Source organism: Zea mays, chromosome 6, assembly GCF_902167145.1.
Source record: "Zea mays cultivar B73 chromosome 6, Zm-B73-REFERENCE-NAM-5.0, whole genome shotgun sequence".
NCBI classification, from domain to species: Eukaryota; Viridiplantae; Streptophyta; class Magnoliopsida; order Poales; family Poaceae; genus Zea; species Zea mays.
Window position 1 is genome coordinate 1822379 of NC_050101.1, and position 17160 is coordinate 1839538.

Sequence of the window (17160 nt, forward strand, 5' to 3'; positions counted from 1 at the left end):
AAAAGTCTTCCGCTCTATCTCCAATGTGTGTGTATCAAATGTGATTACTGTAATATACCTGCTATGTGGGAGATCCTTGGGATGATGAGTTATAGTTGGCGAACTCGATAGCTTTGTTAAGTTACCCGGTACACGTGCACAGCCATCTGAGGCCATTAAGGCAAGGATTGGTGCATGTGGGCCTGATAACTTGGGAGGGCTGTCATAGCGTGGTATCAGAGCGATCCCCCATTAGCATGGATATTAAAGTAATCCTTTGATAAACTTCAAAATGATTTTGAGTCCAAATTACTTTGGAAAACTTAATAATGGATAAGCAAAGCCTGATAGTAGAAGTGCAAATAGTATGTGGTTAAAACTAATGACTATAAGGTGGCTTAGTTTAGGATGCTAACCACTAACCCACAACTATAATGCAATTTTCTGCAGGTACACTAACTAAACAATAGGAAAGTGCGACTAGCGATCAATGACGGAGTGAGTAGGTATGCCACCGCCATAGAACATGATAGCCACTGAGTTGGAAAGAATTGTGAGGACGAATAGGCCGAGCATGCATCATGACATATAACTTTTAAGTTAAACCCCAGTGTAACCAACTTAGTGCGTGTTTTATCCACCTTGTTCATGCTACCTGTCTTTACTTTTCTATCCTGCCTTTCCTATTCGTGAAGGTTGGAAGCTAAGTTGCCTTTTTAATTGGCAGAATGAGGACTCGTTCTGGAAAGGATCATGGTGCTTCCCAGAGGAATGCCAATGCACCCAATCCACCTCCGGCATCAACTTTGGATGATGTTGTGGCTCAACTTGCGAATGTGAGCGTTGTTCTACAGCAAATAGCTCAGCCTACAACATCAACTCCTTATGGTTATCATTGTTCTAATGCTGCTATCCTCTATAAAGAGTTTCTCAGCACGCAACCACCGGTATTCTCCAAAGCGGAAGATCCGTTGGAGGCAGAAGATTGGGTTCGAACCATTGAACAGAAATTGGGACTCATCCGTTGTGATGATGTTCAGAAAACTCAGTGCGCAACACAACAACTTCAGGGTCAAGCTGGAGCCTGGTGGGCAGAATACCTTGCGCTACAGCCAGACAGGCATCAAATTTCTTGGGCCGAATTCCAGGAAGTATTCCGGACACGTTATATTCCGAAAGCCCTGATGGAAATCAAATTCAATGAGTTCTTAGATTTGAAGCAAGGGGAAGAAGAGAGTGTAATGGAATATTTTGAGAGGTTTACCCGGTTATCCCAATATGTTTTGGATTTTGTGAGTACCAATGAGAAGAAAAAGTTCTACTTCCTGCGTGGCCTTAATGAGAAGCTTCAGTGCTTGATAGCAACCAGTTTGGCTGAAAAATATAATGAAGTGGTCAGTCAGGCTGTTTTGGGTGATAACAAGATTCGGCTTCATCAAGAGTCTAAAAGAAAGAAATTTGCAGAGGAATCCTCTGGTAAAGTCAAACGGTACCGGAGGGTTGTTTATCAACATGTTTATTATCCTCTTTCTTCTCCACTCCAGCTGCCTAGCTCACCGCAGTCATGCGAAAGGCAGGTTGTTATCCCTTTCATTCCACCTAAGCCGGATGTCCTAGACATCCGTTCTAAAAATATTCCATCCAATGCCAAACCATGTGAGAAGTGTGGTAAGTCAGGACACTCTACTCAGGATTGTCGCTTCTCTAAGCTAGTGGATGCGCGTCAATCACTTGTGAATCCCCCTCGAAGTAGCCAGCAAAAAGAAAGGAAGAATAAGATTGTTCTTAAACTGGGTCAGGTCCATTATACCAAAATCAAAGCTATTACAGAGGGTGAACCAGTTATGATGGGTGCTTTTCCGGTCGCCAATCATTTGGCAAGTATTTTATTTGATTCTGGTGCCTCACACACCTTCATAAATCGGACATTTGTGTTGAAGCACCAGTTGCCTATGGAAGTGGTGAATACTGGGTATTGTATACAATCTCCTGGAGGACTCTTGCATACTAAAGAGATGGTATATCAGATACCCATAAAGTTGGTTGGTCACATGTTCCCTACCAACATGCTAGTTCTTCAAAATCAAGATATAGATGTGATTCTTGGTATGAATTGGCTTCGTCAGCATGGGGCGGTGATCGATGCGTTGCAACGGACAATACAGTTGGACTCACCTAATGGTAAGTATAAGTTGTTGATCCAGGTATCGACACCAAGGAGAGCAGTAGAAAGAGTATGTGCTGCTACCGTTAAAGAGGTGAAAGATATACCTGTTGTCAGAGAATTTCCTGATGTATTTCCTGAAGATTTACCTGGTTTGCCTCCAGAAAGGGACGTTGAATTCGTGATCGAATTGCAGCCAGGTATTGCACCTATATCTAGAAGGTCATACAGAATGGCACCTAAGGAGTTAGCAGAACTAAAGACTCAATTGCAGGACTTGCTCAACAAAGGGTTCATTCGCCCAAGTTCATCACCTTGGGGCTGTCCTGCCATTTTTGTGAAGAAGAAAGATCAAACACTCCGGTTATGTGTTGATTACCGGCCACTTAACGAGGTGACCATTAAGAACAAATATCCTCTCCCTCGTATTGATTTGTTGTTTGATCAACTTTCTGGAGCCAAAGTATTTTCTAAGATTGACCTTAGATCGGGTTATCACCAGATAAGAATCCGTCCTGAAGATGTTCCTAAGACTGCTTTTACTACCCGATATGGTTTGTATGAATATTTGGTTATGTCTTTTGGTCTGACCAATGCTCCAGCACATTTCATGTACTTAATGAACTCGGTGTTCATGCCCGAGCTTGACAAGTTTGTGGTGGTCTTTATTGATGACATCTTGATATACTCCAAGACCAAAGAAGATCACGCAGAGCACTTGCGTATTGTTCTGACAAGGTTAAGAGAACATCAACTATATGCCAAGTTTAGTAAATGTGAATTTTGGTTGGACACAATTCCGTTCTTGGGTCATATCTTGTCTGCCGAAGGTGTTGCGGTCGACCCAAGTAAAGTCAAGGACATTTTGCAATGGAAACCACCTACTACAGTGCATGAGGTCCGAAGTTTCCTTGGAATGGCGGGATATTACCGTCGTTTTATTCCAGATTTCTCTAAGATAGCTAAGCCTATTACTGAGTTGCTCAAGAATCATGTCAAGTTTGTGTGGTCATCCGAGTGCAACAAAGCTTTTGAAGAGCTAAAGAAGTTGTTGACTTCAGCACCAGTATTGGCTCAACCCGATATTGAGAAATCATTTGATGTTTATTGCGATGCTTCGGGCATTGGCATAGGGTGTGTACTTATGCAAGAGGGGCGGGTGATTGCCTATGCATCTCGGCAACTCAAACGTCATGAAGAGCATTACCCAACCCATGATCTTGAATTGGCTGCTGTTGTTCATGCACTCAAGATCTGGCGCCATTATCTGCTGGGTAATACATGTCATATATACACGGACCATAAAAGTTTAAAGTATATCTTCACCCAATCCGAGCTGAATATGAGGCAACGAAGATGGTTAGAGTTGATAAAGGACTATGATCTCAAGGTTCATTACCATCCTGGCAAAGCTAATGTGGTGGCAGATGCTCTAAGTCGAAAATCTCAGTGTAATTGTCTTTTGGCAGAACCTTTAACTGTCACCTTGTGTCAGGAAATGGAAAGGATGAATTTGGGAATAATTCAGCATGGAACCATAGCCAATCTTGTTCTTGAATCAGCTATCCAGAGCCAAATTATTGATGCTCAAAAAGTGAATAAGGGTATAGCCCATATTAAAGAACGGGTTGAAGCAGAAAAGGCTACATGTTTTAGAATTGATGAAGATGGTGTTCTTTGGTTCCAAAACCGTTTGGTAGTTCCAAAAGTACCTGAATTGCGTCAACAAATACTAGACGAAGCTCATTTGTCTCGGTATTCCATTCACCCAGGAAGTAATAAGATGTATCAAGATCTGAAGCAAAGGTTTTGGTGGACTAAGATGAAAATAGAAATTGCTCGGTATGTGGCTAAGTGTGACATTTGTCAACGTGTGAAAGCCGTTCATTTGAAATCTGCCGGGCCATTACAACCTTTGCCCATTCCAGCCTGGAAATGGGAAGATATCATCATGGACTTCATTGTTGGTTTACCCAAAACATCAAAAGGGTATGATTCTATCTGGGTGATTGTGGATCGTCTCACCAAGTTGGCTCATTTCCTGCCAGTAAACAAAAGCAACTCAGTACTTGCATATGCTAAGTTGTATATTGCTCGTATTCTGAGTTTGCATGGTGTACCCAAGACCATCGTGTCGGATCGGGGTCCGCAATTTGTTGCTAAGTTTTGGGCAGAGTTGCACAAATCTTTGGGTACCAAGCTAATTCACAGTTCAGCTTATCATCTGCAAACCAGTGGTCAAACTGAGAGGGTGAATCAGATCCTAGAAGATATGTTAAGAGCTTGTGTTCTCGCTTACTCCGCTAAGTGGGATGAATGCTTGCCTTTGGCTGAGTTCTCATATAATAATAGCTATCAAGAAAGTATTAAGATGGCACCTTTTGAAGCCCTTTATGGTCGAAGGTGTAGAACACCGTTAAATTGGTCAGAACCTGGAGAGAAATACTTCTTTGGGCCTGATCTTGTAAAGGATGCTGAAGAAAAAGTTCAAGTGATCCAACGGAATTTGCAAATGGCACAATCTCGTCAAAAGAGTTATGCCGATAAGAGACGTCGGTCTTTGATTTTCCATGTTGGTGATCATGTGTATCTAAAGGTGTCACCTATGAAAGGCGTAACTCGATTTGGTGTCAAAGGAAAACTCGCACCTCGCTATGTTGGTCCATTTCCAGTGCTTGAGCGGTGTGGACTTGTGGCTTACAAGGTGCAACTGCCAGAAAGTCTTTCAGCTGTGCACAACGTGTTTCACGTATCTCAGCTGAAGAAATGTCTCCAACTCCCCGAACAAGTAGTAGATGTTTCAGATGTCAACCTCGAGCCTGATCTGACTTACTCTGAGCATCCTATCCGGGTGCTGGACCAGAAAGACAGAGTCACACGAAGAAAAATCATCAAATTTTATAAAGTACAATGGAACCAACATTCCGAAGATGAGGCTACTTGGGAATCAGAAGACTATCTAATGGAGCATTTTCCTCAGTTTTTAGATTCCTGTAAAACTTAGGCCTTGCGTAATTTGCCTTTGATGTAAACCAACATGGGCACACCTCTGCCTTGTAAGAACAAAGGTAGAATAAGATCGTGACGCGTTTCCTTTTCCATTCCTTAGCCTGGAGTTTTAATCTCGGGACGAGATTCCTTTTTAGGGGGAAAGAATGTAACACCCCTGGTGTTACGAGAACTAAAACTTTGACATGTCATCATATGCATTAGCATCATCTTGCTTGATACATCTAGAATACATTTTACTAGGTCCAAAATTTCAATTTCAACTCTAAACTAGCCCAAAAGTGGATTTTAAGATCTAGCTATGTTTTGCTAAAAGTTCATATATCAAAATTGTGGAGCTTGGAAAAGTGAACAATTTTCATATTTGGAGCTCTCCAAGTGATGTGGGAGAATTTGAAGTAATTTGCAAAAATTCAGATTTGGGTCAGTTGGAATCAGCCCAAAACAGTTTTGTTTATTTGTTTTTGAATCCCTGTAACTTTTAATTCATGAGTATTTTGGAAACAGTTTTTATAAAAAACTTGTAGAGTAACTATAGGAGAACAACCTTTATTAAGTGTAGTAGCCCTAAAACCATTTGGAACTATGTGTAAAGTTTGCCAAAGATGGACTGTCAGGTTGTGAACTTAGCTGAATTTGGTTCAGTTTGGAAATACTGCGAATCAGTGTCACTGAGCCAACTTTGGACCTTTACAACTTTTGTTCCATGAACTTTTGGATGATAGCCACTGCAGCAAACCTGTAGCATGAACATAGGAGAACATACTGTATTAGGTGGGATGCCCCTAAAACCATATGCAACTTGGAGTAAAAGTGACTCAAAGTAGAGCTGTTTGAATTCTGAGTTTTCAGATTTTGAATAATAGCCCAAGTCTGAAATCAGTATTTTAGTGCTTAGTTTGGAGCTCCTCGGTGGTCAATCCATGTGCTTTTAGGCTGTAGTTTCTGTAGCAAACCTAGAGACCAATGTTGGGAGAGTAATCCATAGTAAGGGACATGCCCTTAAAACTGCTTGGAACTAGGAGAAAAAGTTGTCCAAAGTGGAGCTGACAGATTTGGATTTCAGACTTAGTGCAGCTTACTAAAACTGAATTTTAGTGAGTTTTGCTCAACTTTGGAGCTTTCTTGTGACTAATCTTGGAAGTTTTGGACTGTGGTTTCTATAGAATAATTGAAGACCATATATTGGTGAACAAATCTCCTTAAGTAGGTTTGGCTTGGTGATGTATGGAAAGTAGAGTAAAAATTGCCCAAAAATGGACTGTCAGCTTGCGCTGATTGAATTTTTGTTTCAGTTAGCTGAATTTGAATTGTAGTGAGTTTACTCCACTTTGTGGTCCTTGGGTGGCAAATCTGTGGAGTTTTGGACTAAGTTATTAATAACAAAGAGGAAGACCATATGCTAGTGTGTAAGTTTTGTGTGATGAAGGTGGTGTGGTTCTACATGGAGAAGGGAGTAAAATACCCCAAAAATTCCTCTATCAGTGGAGCAGAATGGAGGAAGGTGTTTTGATCCAGTTCAGTAGCTGAAACCCGATTTACTGTTTCTTTTGTCAGGCATTGGAGTTCTCTTCTGTCTGATCTAAGGAGTTTTAAGTTAAGACCTCTGTAGTAAAGTATTAGAGGGTGGTTTTATGAACAATTCTCCTTAAGTTTGGTTTCCCTATTGCTGTTAGAAACTGTGAGATCCAAGAGGTTAGAAACTGTGAGTTCTAAGAGGATAATAGATGGGATGCAGTTTGGACAGCGGGTAGTAAGTTCAGTTAGATGCAGCCGAATTTTAGAGTTTTCACCCCACCTTGTAGCACTATAACTTTTGATCCATGAAGTTATAGCCTATACTATTTATAGAAAAGTGTTAGAGGGTAGTGTGGGGAGTAATTTTCATTGAGGTGGATCCCCCTGAACTTGTTTAGAACTGGGAGAAAAAGGTGCCTAAAAACCTACTGTCAAACATGAGTTCTCTGCCCATAGTTTCAGCAAACTGGAAATCGGGTTCAGTGTTGCTTGGTCAACTTTGCAATGCTCTCGGTTGAAATTCATTGTGAGTTTATTAGTGATTATTATAGAAAAGTTGAAGATCATCTAATAGTGAACAACTTTCCTTAAGAAAGTTTGACTTGGTGCTCACGAGAATTGGAGTAAGCTGTGTCCAAACTCTTACTGTCAGGCGTGTTGAGTACAGTTGCGGGTCTCTTGTAACTGAAAGTCGTGTTTCAGTTATATTTAGCCAAATTTAACGCTTTCACGTGGTTGATCCATGTGGTTTTCACTATAGTCATTTTGCCAAAGTGATAGGGCGTTGATCAGTGCACAAATTTAGTTAAGGCTGGTTGCAAGTTGCTTCACATACGAGGGAGTAAATATTTTTCGAATCTGGGCTGTCAGTCAGGCTACTGAACTTTAGTTTCAGTTCAGTGAAACTTTGGATAAGGACGCCGCCATCGCTTTGATTGGTGTCTCTGTGCTGTCTCTTGCGTGCTGGCGTGTCCCCCACGACGTGGCCCAACCAAGCAGGTGCTGGCAGTTTCTTTGAGAGTTCGGCTCAGCGCAGGTGAAACTTGGATCACAACAGCTGCTCTCGGGGGCTCATCAGGACGTCTTCAATCCTATCCTAGGCCAACTCCCTCACGTCACCTCTCCTTATCTGCATGTTGTTTTTGTTTCTCCTATCTAGAATACGTATAAGTCTCTGGAAATGTTCTATCCTCCGGTGTTTCTCAAGCCATCGAAGCCAGGGCCCTCTCCACGCTTCTAGCACATGACAGCTCCTAGAAGTCTCCCTACGTCCTTGCGTGGTGGCCTTAGGCTGTTGAACGCCAGCGTTGTTTGCGTTCAGCTCGCGCTCACCTCTGCGTGCTCCACTGCACAGCGCCCTGTGTCCGTCAAGTCCCGCAGCGTCCTCTCCCTGCCTACGTTCACAAGCTTCATCGTCTCGCCGTGGTATAGCTTGCCGGTTTGTCGTCGAATTCTTTTCAGTTGGAAAATAATAGCCGAGTACCTTCTTTATGAAATGCATTTCCATACCATAGTAAACATTCATCTACATGTAATTGACTTGTAGAACACCCAGAAGAAGTGGTGTCTGAAGAAGAAGTTCACTTCAGTGTCTGTTGATCCAGTGGTGGAGTTTCATCTAACTACTTACCAAAGTAGAATAATTTTGGGATCTTCTCCTGCAATAAGGCAAGCCCCGGTGCATTTGCCACCTTTCTTGTGTTTACAAAATTTTTATCACTTATATGCTGCATTAGGTTATAGGAGTTGATTGATTAAACTCTTGATGCATTACCATCCTTGAAAGGTTGATTACCACACCTTGTCACCTGTTTTATAAAAACTAGAGATGCTTAGTCATGCTGATAGACTAAGAAAAAAATATTTTTTTGATCTGTGACTCATGTTTTTACAAAAAGAAAATGGGCTTGGGATAATGAAGGCATCAAGACGTTGATAAATTCATTATCCAGGCATGGCCCTCTGTCAGGCGCCAAAGTTTTGAAATAGTTTAAAATGGGACCAGACGTTGAGCAGGAAAGGTCGCCCGTCTGTGTCGATTAAGGACTGTACCGATTGTTGGCCTGATGATCTAGGACCTTTTATCTGGCCACATACCTCGTCATGGGCAAGCCTGAACCCGGCTATTCCATACATGAAAAGACAATCGCGCACTGGGAGTGGAGAGATGGCGAGAGTCGCACGTACCCTCCTGGCAAAGGACCGCCTAAAAGGGGTGGTGTGCTCTCGGGTGGCGCGGACCTGTTCATGTGGTGGAGGATCCGTGGGAATGGTAGACATGTGCAAAACAGTTAAGGGAGGCATATGTCGTGTGGTTGGAGATCCCCAGCTGGGTATTAATCGATTCGGATCGCCGTTACTTCTCGGATATGAAGACTGGATCGCTGCCCTTCATCGTAGATAACAAGAGAAACAAAAATTTGAATTGTAAAAGCAACCTAGTGTAGATCAAGTGAATGATTTAGATTAGGAAAATGCTAGATTCAGGCTAGAAGATTCAGGTAATAAACTAACTTGTGAAATAAAACTTGGCTTAAGGACCCACTTCTAGTAAGCTTTTTCTGCAAAATGAGTCCTTGAACTTTGATGAGCTTTACCTTGATTCCCAAAAGCCAGCATACCCTTGAGAGTCTTTCCTTTAGTCGGGTAAGTCTTGCTGAGTAATTGCGTACTCAGGGTTTTATCCCTTGTTGTTTTTGTAGGAGAAGGTTTATTCCCTTATCTTTGGGTTAGTTACTTCATGTGGATGACTTGAAGCTTAGAATGTTTATGTATATATTTTATGGAAAGGCTTCACCCTTCTAATTATTGTAATAAGTTATGCACTTCGAGTACTATCAGGACTTGTAATAAATACATCTCTTTCTACCATGTAAAACTTGAGTTTTGGAATGTAACGTGTACTTTGTAAAAGTCTTCCACTCTATCTCCAATGTGTGTGTATCAAATGTGATTACTGTAATATACCTGTTATGTGGGAGATCCTTGGGATGATGAGTTCTAGTTTTTGAACTCGATTGCTTTGTTAAGTTACCCGGTACACGTGCACAGCCATCTGAGGCCATTAAGGCAAGGATTGGTGCATGTGGGCCTGATAACTTGGGAGGGCTGTCACAGGATTATTGGAAACCAGGTATCACAAAAGGTCATTAGCTAGCCCAATAACGTCTTCATCCACTAGTTGTACTCTAATACCCTCTAGTGTGAATACAATGCCCTCAATATCATCGAAACAATATTTTTAGTTTCAAAGGTGATCTGTAGTATTGAATTCTTTATATTCCAACTTTTTATCAACTGTATGGTGGGAAAAGGTGCCTTACAACCTTAACATATGTTTTGGTAGTTCTCTCTCTCAATTTGGCTAAATTTTCTATGGTCTTTATTTTATTTTGAGAAACGATGTGGCAAATTGATGTGTGGTGTTTTACTTGAGTGGACCCCCTCTATTCAAGGCATACCTAAATGGTGTTTGTGTCCACTCAAGTAAAACATCGCACATCATTATACCACATCGTTTCTCAAAATAAAATAAAGACCATGGGAAATTTAGCCAAATTGTACGAGAGAACTGTCCAAACATAGGTTAAGGTTGTAAGACACCTTTTTCCACCATACAGTTGCTAAAAAGTTGGAATATAAAGAATTCAAAACAATAGATCACCTTTTAAACCTCAAATGACGTTTCTATGATATTGTGGGCATTGTATTCACACTAGAGGGTATTAGAGTACAACTAGTGGATGAAGACGTTATTGGGCTAGCTAATGACCTTTTGTGATACCTGGTTTCCAATAATCCCGTCTATTCATGGCATCCTTAGATGGTGTTTATGTCCACTCAAGTAAAACACCACACAAAAATAGTGTTTCTATGATATTGAGGGCATTGTATTCGCACGAGAGGGTATTAGAGTACAACTAGTGGATGAAGATGTTATTGGGCTAGCTAATGACCTTTTGTGATAACAGGTTTCCACCATACAGTTGCTAAAAAGTTGGAATATAAAGAATTCAAAACAATAGATCACCTTTTAAACCTCAAATGACATTTCTATGATATTGTGGGCATTGTATTCACACTAGAGGGTATTAGAGTATAACTAGTGGATGAAGACGTTATTGGGCTAGCTAATGACCTTTTGTGATACCAGGTTTCCAATAATCCCCTCTATTCAAGGCATACCTAAATGGTGTTTATGTCCACTCAAGTAAAACATCACATATCATTATACCACATCGTTTCTCAAAATAAAATAAAGACCATGGGAAATTTAGCCAAATTGTACGAGAGAACTGTCCAAACATAGGTTAAGGTTGTAAGGCACCTTTTTCCACCATACAGTTGCTAAAAAGTTGGAATATAAAGAATTCAAAACAATAGATCACCTTTTAAACCTCAAATGACGTTTCTATGATATTGTGGGCATTGTATTCACACTAGAGGGTATTAGAGTACAACTAGTGGATGAAGACGTTATTGGGCTAGCTAATGACCTTTTGTGATACCTGGTTTCCAATAATCCCGTCTATTCATGGCATCCTTAGATGGTGTTTATGTCCACTCAAGTAAAACACCACACAAAAATAGTGTTTCTATGATATTGAGGGCATTGTATTCGCACGAGAGGGTATTAGAGTACAACTAGTGGATGAAGACGTTACTAGGCTAGCTAATGACCTTTTGTGATAACAAGTTTCCACCATACAGTTGCTAAAAAGTTGGAATATAAAGAATTCAAAACAATAGATCACCTTTTAAACCTCAAATGACGTTTCTATGATATTGTGGGCATTGTATTCGCACGAGAGGGTATTAGAGTACAACTAGTGGATGAAGACATTAGTGGGCTAGCTAATGACCTTTTGTGATAATATGTTAACTATAATCCCGTCTATTCATGGCATCCTTAGATTGTGTTTATGTCCAGTCAATTAAAACACCACACATCAATATACCACATCGTTTCTCAAAATAAAATAAAGACTATGGAAAATTTAGCCAAATTGCGTGAGTGAACTGTCCAAACATAGGTTAAGGTTGTAAGACAACTTTTTTCCACCATATAGTTGCTAAAAAGTTGGAATATAAAGAATTCAAAACAATAGTGTTGGGGGCTTGTTCTCAAATGCTATGAATTAAGAACAAGACAACATAAAAGTGTTAAACGTCGAACTCCTTCGTCCTTAGAAACAGTATATCCCTTCGGGTATAATGAATCTCGGACGAAGGTTACGAAAGAAAAGACCTTCGTTAGGTTGATAAATGGTTAAACAGAGCAACTATATATAATGTGCGAGTAATAATACCAGCATTATCATCGATATATTTCCATTATTAAATTCATAAAAACGAATTACAAATGTACCTTCAGATTGATGTAAAGTAAAGGTACAAACGTGATGCGAAAAAGCGTATGCCAAGTCAGCGTGAACAGTACGGGAGTACTGTTCACCTATTTATAGGCACGGGACGCAGCCCGTGTAAAATTACATTGATGCCCTTTACATTTATCAATAACTATAGTAATTCTTCGAGGTCCAATTTGGCTTTTCATCTTTAAGTCGGTTCCTCTTTTCTGTTATTGTGCCGAAGCCTTTCTGCACATAGCTTCATGATCGTCTTATCCTTCGTCATGATCGTTTTTCATTCCAGTCAAGCTTCGTCTTAACCATGCTCTTGTATATTCGCGACCTGACTCTGAAGGTGCCTGTTCACATATTACACTTGGAAAATAATGTCAAACTATGTTTTTGAGGACCTTCGTGAGCCGAAGGCCCCCAACAGTAGCCCCTCGCAATATCAATTTATTATAAAGATAAATTCATATTGCGACATGGACGAAGGCTTTAAGCCGAAGGTCTGAAAAAACACCTTCCTTTTGCTAGAATAGCAACAGTCATTGACAAGCGGGGCCCTCCAGTTTTCGACATACTGGGTGTATAAATACAAGCTCACCACGAGTTTATTTGGCACGCCCTTTTGCCACCTGCTTTTTACTCACCCAGCTTTTAGCCTACGCGCGACAGCATTTGCTCGGTCTTAAATTTTTAAGCTTCGGTTTCAAGTCTGGTTTGCCAGCATTCGTGAAGATGTCTGAGGATAAGATAGTTGCTGGTGCTTCGAAGCTAAGCCTTTCTGAGGAAATGCACCTGGGTTTTCTTGAGTCAATGTCGAAGACCAATACAGAAAAGATTGTCAAGGAATCTTTGGAGGGTTTATCTAAAGATACTGGCGACCATGATAGTTATGATGTGGATAGTGGTGGAGAGGACTCCGAAGATCGCCCGTGGCGGCCTAGTCACTCAAACTTCGGAAAATCAACTATAAAGCAGAGTCACCTTGAAATTATGAGGGGGAGATATTTCCGAGATATATCCATCGTGAGGGCAGATGACGGAGAAAAAACTACGCCAACCCCCGAAGATAATGAAGTCGTGATCTTCCGAAGCTTTTTAAAGGCTGGGCTACGATTCCCTCTAAGCAGGTTTGTGGTAGAAGTTCTGAAAATATATCAAATTTACCTTCATCAACTTACCCCTGAGGCAGTGATAAGATTGGGAATCTTCGTCTGGGCCGTGAGGAGCCAGGGCCTGGAGCCAAGAGCAAAAAGCTTTTGCAATATACATGAGCTAGTATATGAGACGAAACCCTGGGGCAAGGAGCAATATCATAATAATTTTGGTTGCTATAGCTTCGATGCCCGCTCTGGGTCAAGCTGTCCCGTGCCAACCTTTCGGAAGAGTTGGCCTGGGGAATGGATGAAGGAATGGTTCTATGTGAAGAACAATTTGAAGGTTCGGAAAGATATCAAAGATATCATCATGCGCCCTATCTGGCAGCGCTTCAGACTCCGGAAACCAAAGGTAGAAATGGACGAAGCAGCTGAAGAATGTCAGAGGGCCTTCGGCGTAGTCTGTTCTTTTATTGGGACCAGGGATTTAATGCAAGAGCACATTGCCTTCAGAGTGTGGCCACTTGCAGATAACTGGGAAGTGCCGAAGGAGACCGTTAAAGAAACTGACGAGGGTGGACTAATCAGGCTGAAATATACATTCAAGTACGGAGATAAGTTTGTTGAACCGGATGATGATTGGCTGAAAAGCATTGAGAATGTAAGTGATGAATTGCTTGGGGCATACTCAAAGGCCGAAAACACTGCATTATCAGCGGCTTTCGGAGGCCAAAAGAAGAAGAGACTCAACCGAGTATTTGATGCAATTGGGTTTATCTATCCCGACTACTATTATCCAATGCGAGGTCAAAAGAGAAAAAATACTTCTCCTGCAAAGGACACTGCTTCGGCTGCTCTCGGGGAGCCAGCGCCGAAGAGGAAGAAGGTAAAAGTGTTCACACACCCTCCACGCTGTATTGAGCCGGCCACAGTGCCCGAGTTTATTGGCGAGGCCTCTTCGGCCACCGAAGCCAGAGAACCAACTCCAGCGCCAAAATCCGAAGAAATGGCTGAAGCACCAGCAATAGAAAAAACAGGAGAAGAGAGAACTAAAGAAAGAAAAACACTAGATGTTTTAAGTCCTTCATCAAAAGTTGAGGCAGCTAAAAGCCAGAAGGGGCCAGCAGCGACCACGAAAAGAAAAAGGATGGTTAAAGTGCTGGATGTTTTGGAGACAATTAAATCTTCAAGCACAACTCCAAAGAAAACTGTTGAAGTGTCTACTGTAGCCTTTGTTGCTGAAACTTCGAAGCAGCAATTTGAAACTGAAGCTGGGCCTTCGGAATCCACCAAGATACAACCTTTGGAGGTCGAAAAAATGTCAAAGGCAAGTTTAGAAACTGAAGAAGCAAAAATAACAGAGCCGATTCTGACTGGGGAAATTGGCACTGCCACCCCCGAAGCATCTTCCAAAATACATGATTATATTGTGCGACATGCTTCGGGGAAGAAACTATCTGAAGAAGAGATTTTTGAAGCCAATCACTATGCCCGAGAACTGAAGTATCCGAGGGGGGCCATAGTGTTCAATGGGACAAACGAAGATGATTTCCTGTACTGTCTTCCAGACAATAAAGAATTATCCGTGTGCCGGGAGATGGCTAGAAGCATGGGGTTCCCGAAACTCGAAGCTGGCCTTTGCGCCATGACGAAGGACGATCTTGCGGATAGCCTGGCATATAATAGTCTGAAGGTACAAAAATTGTGAATTTTGAAGTTTATGAATTTTGAATTAGTTTTTTGCTCTTATGTTAACTCATTCATTCTTTTGAATAGGGCTTAATACTCAGCAATGCCTTAAGGGCTCAGAAGAATGCCGAAGATGAGAGCTGCACCATTGCTCTTAACAACCTTCGAACAGAGGTTATCAGGCTAAGAAACGAAGCCTTGGAGAAGGACAAAATTCTGCTTACATTAGTGGAAAAAATGAAGGAAGACGAAGCTAACTCTAAAACTCAAGCCGAAGCTCAGAAGCGTGAAATCGAAGATCTTCGTAAACAACTAGCCCGAGCCAAAGAAGAACGCATTCTTGAAGAAACAAAACGAGAATTAAGCGATCAATGGGCAGATCATTTGGAAGTAAATGTTAAAGAGCTTCGTGCTTCGAAGAAGAGGTGCTACGATAAATCCATAGAATGTGTTAAGAAAATAAAATCCAGCTTCGCAAGCGTTGGCGCGTTCTCTAGTGAAGAAAATTTCACAAGAGGAAATCCAGAAGGCCCGATTGAATGGATTAGTCGCGAGGCTGATGTCTTCGACGAAATCTTGAATAGTCGCGGGGACATTTGTGCTTTTTCGGGCGCCAGGGGAATCGTTACCATTTTAGAGAAGCAAGGGTGCGAGCATGTGAAATCTTTGGCGCAGTCTGAAGCTACTTTATCCTCTGAAGATATCAAAGACCCTTCAGCCGAAGCAAGCCAGGTTGGTGGAAAATTTTTCACTGACATTTGGGACAATGGCGGCCGAAAAATGGCTCAAGAGATCATTCAGAGAAGTGAAAAAGGCATCCATGATGCTAGGGAGGTAGCGAGAGCTACTGAAAAAAACACAGGGCCCGAAGGGCAAATAGGTATTAATTAGTGATTTTTATTTTGTTGTAATTTTTGATTTTGAACTTTATTCGTAGTTTGTAATAGTTATATAGCCATGTCCTCTCCTCCCTCAGAACCCGCTGAGGCATCTGCGGACCCTCCCCCGAAGGGAGACGACGAAATTAGACAAATGGCCGAAGCCATCATGGACGAAGTTGTCAATCAGCTGCTAAACGAAGCTGCAGAAGTAGTTCTTAGGGAAGATTAAATGCTATTGTAAAAATACTTGGAACATGACAAGTGTAAAACTTTGTAACTTTGAATGTAATATATAATCTATTTACGGTTCAATTCTTTACGATGCATGAAATTTTTTCATACATACCGCTTTTTGAGCCTTCGGCGAAAAAACACCTTCCCTTCTTTTCATGCTTCGTAAAGAAAATCTTTTATGTGTCACAAGAATTGCCATATTTCTTTGATGAAGAATCTCCGAACTTCATGAAAACATTCTTTGAGTCCATAAAAAGTCTTATGTTGCCTCTCAAATGAAGCTACACTTCTTCTCAATTTATCTTGTGCCTTGGCACGATTTTCTCTTTTTTCAAAACATTCTTCGAAGATCAATGTTGTGTCCCCTTCCTGTTCTCCATGCGAAATGATGGATGATGCTTATGTTATGCAAAATGATGTAATGATGTTATGTTATGCAAAATGACATTTATGCTGAAAAAACACATATCCCTGCCATAGAGCACACAATCTTTTTATCTCAGCGTTGACTTTTCGCTGTAAGCCTCCCTTAGGAGCTTCTTCGCTTTTTACTTTCAGCGGAATCAGCGTTTATTTTTCGCTGTAAGTCTCCCTTAGGAGCTTCTTCGCCTTTTACTTTCAGCGGAATCAGCGTTTATTTTTCGCTGTAAGCCTCCCTTAGGAGCTTCTTCGCCTTTTACTTTCAGCGGAATCAGCGTTTATTTTTCGCTGTAAGCTCTGCATTCCCTTTGGAACTACTTTCGAGCAGAAAACTTACACTGCGCTCCCTTAGGAACGACTTTTAATTACTTCAAAAAAGTTACGGCTCATTCCTTAGAACGAGTTTTTGATAATCTGAAGGTTCTCCGTGCCTCCATAAATTCTTGTGCGTCGGTAACTCAAGCCTTTGGAGGAGATATATTTTCATTATGATAATACGGTAAACTGTTACAAGGATTTGAAAAACAATAAAAAACACTTAAACTCCCCATAATTGTTCTTTACTACGAAGAAAATAAAACTGAACGTGAAAGCATAAAAAACTGCTGTGGCAGTAGGATATTTTGTCAGTAAATGTGCTTCGACTCTGGCACAGTGCTATTGACTTTCCGAGCTTCGGATTCTTCTCTGAAGTCCCTCTGGGGGTGAGAGTGTTGGCTCCCTTCTGGCTGCGGAGCTCGTTGTATTGGTGGTGGCGGTGGAAGCTGTTGCCAGAAAGCTTGGGGTTGGCTTGCCGAAGCAACAGAGGCTGT